The sequence below is a fragment of the Carlito syrichta genome, unplaced genomic scaffold (assembly GCF_000164805.1).
Source record: "Carlito syrichta isolate Samal-C Ts95f unplaced genomic scaffold, Tarsius_syrichta-2.0.1 Scaffold305313, whole genome shotgun sequence".
Classification (NCBI taxonomy): domain Eukaryota; kingdom Metazoa; phylum Chordata; class Mammalia; order Primates; family Tarsiidae; genus Carlito; species Carlito syrichta.
The window spans coordinates 415,267-422,015 of record NW_007249409.1 but is presented as its reverse complement, the minus strand read 5'-3'; positions in this window follow the sequence as shown (position 1 = coordinate 422,015).

Below are 6,749 nucleotides of genomic sequence, written 5' to 3'. Positions count from 1 at the left end.
GTCTCACTCTTGTTTCCCAGGTTGGAGTGCAGTGGCACACTCAAAGCCCCCGCAGCCTCAACCTGCCGAGCTTAGGTGATTCTTCCATCTCAGCCTTCCAAGTAGCTGGACCAACAGACGTACGCCACCACGCCCAGCTAGTTTTTTGTGTGATTTATTGTAGAGACAAGGTGTCACCAAGTTGCCCAGGCTGGTCTCAAACCCCTAGGCTCAGGCAGTACTCTCACCTCGGCCTCCTAAAGTGCTGGGATTACAGATTGAGCCATTGCGCCCATCCAAAGACTACTTTAAACTAATTGAAATGTGCCCATCCAAAACTGCTACCCAGTGACCCTGATTCTGCCCCCTGGTTACGACAAGAATAAGCGCATCCCCTCTTCCACATGGCAGCCCGTCAATAATTTACAGCCAGCTCTCATGTCTCCCTACATCTTATCTCCAGGGAGGGACTGCAGAGCAGAGAGGATGCTAACCTGGATCTAGAAAATCTGGGTTCTCATCCTGGTCATTCACAGACCAGAACATTTCAAAAGAAAATTAAATAGGTGATTTTGAAAAACAAGGACATTTAAAAAAAAATCACCAATTCCTAGCATCCTTGTTTCATAAGAGAAAGGGCATCCTGACACAGAAAAAAGTAGGGCAGACAATCTCAGAATTAATTTAGCTTTATAAAACCTCCCCTACAATGTCCCTATTTTTTCTCATTTCATCATGTCCTGGTGCTGACTCTGTGGGGGATTGGCCTAGGTCTGTAGTCCTGAGAGAACCTCTGCTCCAACCCATTAAAGAAGACCAGATAGCCAGCCAGAAAAAACAGAACACGGCACTCCACCATCAGGACATGGTAGTTACCCTGTTTCAAGAAGGAAGGAAAGGCTGAAAGTGCCCAACACTGAGACAGCCGAACTCAGGAAGCCAGGCAGACTTCTCCATTGCACTGTGGCTTCAGTCCAGTTTCTATCTCAGCTTAGAGGAACAAAGGCTGTCCCTACTCTTTTAACTCCATGGGTGCCCTGTGGTCATCCAAGGCCACGTCGTTAGCAGGTGGAACTTACTGGAAGTCAGGAGGGTTATTCCAGCCCCATGGCAGGAAGCCAGTGAAAAAATTTGATTGATTATGCAAAGGCAGCAGATTTTCTCTTGGGACAGTTACGGGCTTGATCTGAAGGGCTACCCTCCAACCCAAAGGCTTTCTCACACTCACCCATTCACTAATCTAAAATTTACCATGTACAAAGCACAGTGCTAGCATTGGGAATACAAAGATGAACAAAGAATGGTTTGGTTTCTTCTTATGGAGCTTAGAGTCTATTAGAAAATGCAGACATTAATCCAAGTTGGAGGAATAAGTGTAAACTGATGACTGTGATAAGGGCTACAACAGAAGCACATGTTACCCTGAGAGTGTGATATCAGTGGAATTCCCCTAGTCAGTGGTCATGGGAGGTTGAGACAGTAATAACCAGGCTCAAATGGCAAGAAGAAAGAGCAGGTGTTAACCAGGTGAAGAAGAAGGGAAATCATATTCCAGGCAGGGGTTTTATTTCTCTCTCTCTCTCTCTCTCTCTCTCTTCTCTCTGTGGTGTATGTGTGTGTGTGTATGTGTGTGTGTATGTCTGTCAGGGTCTCACTCTGTCACTTAGCCCGGAGTGCAGTGGCACTATCACAGCTCACCAAAGTCTCAACCTCCTGGACTCAGACAATCCTTCCATTTCAGCCTCCTGAATAGCTGGGACTACAGGTGCATGCCACTATCCCTGGCTAATTTTTTTTATTTTTTGTAGAGACAAAGTCTGACTATGTTGCCTAGGCTGGTCTTGAACTCCTGGACTCAAGCAAATTCTTCCACCTCAGCCTCTCAAAGTGCTGGAATTACAGGTGTGAGTCACTGCACCTGACCTGATTCTTTCTTGAGTGAAATAGGAAGCCATTAAAGGACATTGAATGTGAAAAATGGCATAAGTATTATTACTTGAAGGCAGAGAGGAAATGACAGTTGCCCCTTCCAGGAGCCAAACTGATGATGGTGGTGGTAATAATAATAATAATCTTAAAAAATAACAGTGATAATATTACATGAACTATATACTTACACAATACATAGATCATGTCCCATGTACTATGAGCGGACACTGTTTTTTGTTTGTTTGTTTGTTTTGAGTCATAGTCTCACTCTGTCACCCAGACTGGAGTGGGCACATGGTCACCGCAGCCTTGACCTACTGGGCTCAGGTGATCCTTCCACCTCAGCCTTCCAAGTAGCTGGAACTACAGGCACATGCCACCACACTTGGCTAATTTTTGGATTTATTGTATAGACAAGATCTCGCCAAGTTTCCCAGACTGGTCTCCAATCTGGGCTCAGGCAATCCTCTCACCTCTGTCCCCCAAAGTGCTGGGATTACAGGCATGAGCCACCACACCCAGCTGAACACTGTTACTATTCCCATTTTATAACTGACAAAACTGAGGCACAGAGAAATTAAGTAATTTGCCCACAACCATACAGCTAGTAGGTGGGAGAGCTGGTAGATATATAAGTGACCTCTGAGAACTTAAAGAAATTAAAGTCATAGGACAGGAACATACTGTTCTATAAAAGAGATTCTGGTTGGGTGTGGTGGCTCAAGCCTGTAATCCCAGCACTTTGGGAAAAAGAATTGCCTGAGCCCAGGGATTCAAGACCAGCCTGGGAAACTTGGCAAGACCTCATCTCCACAATAAATGCAAAAATTAGCCAGGCGTGGTAGTGTGAGCCTATAGTTCCGGCTTCTTGGAAGGCTGAGGCAGAAGGATTGCCTGAGCCCCGCAGGTTGATGCTGGGCTGGCCATGAGCGTGCCACTGCACTCCAACCTGGGCAACAGAGTGAGACTCTGACTCAAAAAAAAAAAAAGATTCTGCAGCAACCTGGAATATTCTTGGTTTCTAACTTAGAACCTTAATCCATGTGGTTTACTCTGTGAGCAAGTGCTCATTAAGTGCCCGCCATGTGCTAGGCACACTGTGTGCGTACTAAGGATATGGTAGGGACCAGAAACGGTCCCAGCATTTACATGCTAGTGAGGTGAGGCGACAACACATAAGTAGGCAAATAATGCAGAGAATTTCAGACGATAACAAGGGCTGTGAAGAGACAGCAGGGCAGAGGGGCAATGCTTCTCCATACAGGAAGGGCAGGGAAAGTCTCTCTGGGAAGGCAATAAGTGACACCAACAATGAGGAACTAACTAATCTACAATCTTGGGAAGAGGGTTCCAGGAAGAGGGAGAGACACGCAAAGGTCCCCATGCAGCAGCTAGGGTGTTCACAGAACAGAAAGAGAAGCTGCATCATTCTGAGTGAGTAGGAGGAGATGAGAATGGAGATGGAGAATTCCAGTAGCCCAGCCAAGCCTCATAGGGCTTCATGGGCCCAGGCAAGAGGTTGGGATTTCATTTCTGAATTCATAGGAAGTCCCTGAAGGGTTTTCAGGCAGGGGAATGACACAGCCTGTTCTATGTTTGAAGGAGAGCACTGGCCGGGTGCAGTGCCTCAGCCTGTAATCCCAGCACTTTAGGAGGCCAAGGCGAGAGGATTACCTGAGCCCAGGGGTTCAAGACCAGCCTGGGCAACTTGGTGAGGCCTCGTCTCTACAATGAATCACAAAAACTAGCCAGGTGAGGTAGCATGCGTCTGTGGTTCCAGCTACTTGGAAGGCTGAGGTAGAAGGATCACCTAAGCCCAGTAGGTCAAGGTGGCGAGCATGCCACTGCACTCCAGCCTGGATGACAAGAGTGAGACTCCAACTCAAAGAGAAAGAGAGAGAGAGAGAGAGAGAGAGAGAGAGAGAGAGAGAGAGAGAGAGAGAGAGAGAACACACTCGCTGCTGTGAAAAGAATACATTTTGGAAGGCAAAGGCGGATGATGCAGGTTGTGTCGCATCAGGAGGTGGGGATGGGGGAGGGGTTCGGTTACAACATATTTTTGCTAATGGATTAGATGTGGGTGTTGAGGGAAAGGGAAATATAGGATAATTCCAAGGCTTTCAGCTTGAATAACTGGGTAGATGATGGTACAGTTACTAAATCAGGGAAGACTGTGGGTGGAACGGGTTTGGGTGGGAGCTGGGAGTGGGGTGCAAAGCTAACCCAAGAGTTGTTTTAGACATTTCACATTCATTATTTCTCTTAGATCTCTAATATGAGGCCAAGAAGGTAGCTAGACTAACAGGTTGAAGTTCAGAAGCGGGGTCAGAGCTACAGATCTTAAGATGAGGCGTATGGGAATGAGGATGGTCATTAGACTCACAGGACTGGGTCATTCAGGGACTGACATGCAGAAAAGAGGTCCCAGGGCTACAGTCTTGGCTCCTCCAATGTGTGGAGACTACAAGGAGGCCCAGAGGCCAGCAAGGAAGGGGGTGACAGAAAGTCAATGAAAGAGGTCACCAGGAGAGCCCTAGTCTGGTCAGCTCCACTGACCAATCTTGTACCCTTTGGCGAGTTGCTTCCCTTCTCTGGGCCACAGTTTCCCCTCTGTAGACAAGGGGATGGCCACACTTATTGCTGAGGTGGCTCCAGCATGATCATTCTGTGACACTCCTGAGATGGAGCGGCAGCAACTTCTGCAGCCACTTGCCAGAGGAAGAAACCAAAGGTCAGGCTCACCCATCTCATTTCCAGGACTCCTACAATGGGTTCCCATGGGATAAAATCCAAAATACAACAAAACATAGCCCAAGGGTCCACCACCAAGGGTGTGAGCCTGGACAAGGTCATGGAGACCTGGAGCAAAATTCAGACTTGCCATCTGGGTGGCCCCAATCCTCAGTTACTTATCTGTAAAAGGCAGTCAGTAATACCCACTATGAGGGGTTGTTGCCAGAACTAAGCCAGGTGGCAAGCAAAGCATCCTGCACAGCTCTAGGCATACATGCAATCAATGACAGCTTTCTGCTTTAGGAAGATTTCTTCCCTGAATCAGAAGACAAGGAGTCCAAGGTGGCTCTGCCCTTTCAGAATAAAGCAGTCCTGCAGCCAGTCAACCCTAGGGCTGCCAGCTGTGGGCCACCCTTCCTCTCACCTGCATGGCACATGGCTACCCAGCTAGTCACAGGAAGTAGGGATCTGCAAAGATTGACTAGGTCATCTAGCTTGAACCTGGGGCACTGTGAGGAGTGGGAGGAGGAGGGCATCGACTTCTAAGGCTGACCCTAGCTGGAGGCTCACTCCAGCCTTTTCCCAGGCTGCATTAACTTGGCTGGCAAAGGACAGGGATATGACAGCAGGGAAACACTACAGCAGACAGTGAGTTGCGGCCAATGTGTCCTACCCCAATGACAGCTCGTGGCTGTGTCTCCTAGAAGCAGCCCCAGGAAAAGGCAGGAATGGTAGTGGCAGCCGCTGGAAAGGGAGCTGGGCAGGCAGCCCAGATTCCTGGCCTGGCTCTGTCACAATTAGACTAATGGCTCCAATTATTGGGCACCTCCAGTGTGACAGGAGCTGTGCTAGGTACTTCATCTAAGGCAAGGGCTCTTCAACAACCCTGCAACGAGGGCAACCATGTTCCTATTGAAGAGATGAGGAAACTGAGGCCAAGAGAAGAGGAAGGCTTGTCCAAGGACACCCAGCCTTCTAGACGTTCCTTCTCTTGAAGACATACAACAGGCGGGACCCCTTCTGTAGCCCCCATGGCTTGGCGTGATCTGGCCTCTGCCTCCTCTAGCTGCACCTGCCCATGCCTTTCCTGATCTCCACAGAAATGTCCAGAAGCCTTCCCTGAGCCCCAGAATACATCTGGCTTCCTCTCATAGCAGCCTCTCTTTTGCCTTTGGAGCACTTTTCATAATTACTTATTTCACAACCTAACAATCATTATTTGTGTAATTTTTTCTTTCTTTTTTTTTTTTAATCAATATTTTTTACTCTGATGTTGTGGGGTACACTTAAGGGTTAGGTATACAAGTATGCTTCATTTAGGCCCCCTTGTTGATAACAGGTGTCTCCCCATCCCCAGACAGATGTTTACTACCATTAGTCCCACCCCCTTTCCCCTCCCTCCATAGTTTCCCCCACCACTGTCAGTCATTTTCTTATGGTAGTGCATTGGATGATCAAGGTCCACTATATGAGTGAGAACATGTGATACTCAGATCTTTGTTTCTGTGAGAGGTCACTCAGTATTATAGACTCTAGTTCCAATCAGGTTGCTGCGAAATTCATGATTTTATTCTTTTTTATGGCTGCATAGTATTCCATCATGCATATGTACCACATTTTTTAAATCCAGTCTTCTTTTGATGGACAGCATAGTTGGTTTCAGGTTCTTGCTACTGTGAACAATGCTGCGATAAACATTCGTGTGCAGGTATCTTTTTTATAGAGTGATTTGAGTTCTTCAGGGTATATTCCCAGTAGGGGGATTGCAGGGTCATATGGGAGGTTGATGTTTAGAGCTTTTAGGAATCGCCACACTGCTTTCCACAGAGGTTGCACTAGTTTATACTCCCACCAACAGTGTAGGAGTGTTCCCTTTTCACCACACCCTCTCCAGCAACCGTTATTTTTTGAGTTATTGATAATTGCCATTCTGACTGGAGTTAGGTGGTATCTCAGTGTGGTTTTGATTTGCATCTCCCTGATGATTAGTGAGGTTGAGCATTTCTTCATGTGTTTGTTGGCTGCTCGGATGTCTTCCTTTGTGAAGTGTCTGTTCATTTCTTTTGCCCATTTTATAATGGGGTTGTTTGTTTTTTTCTTTTCTGCAT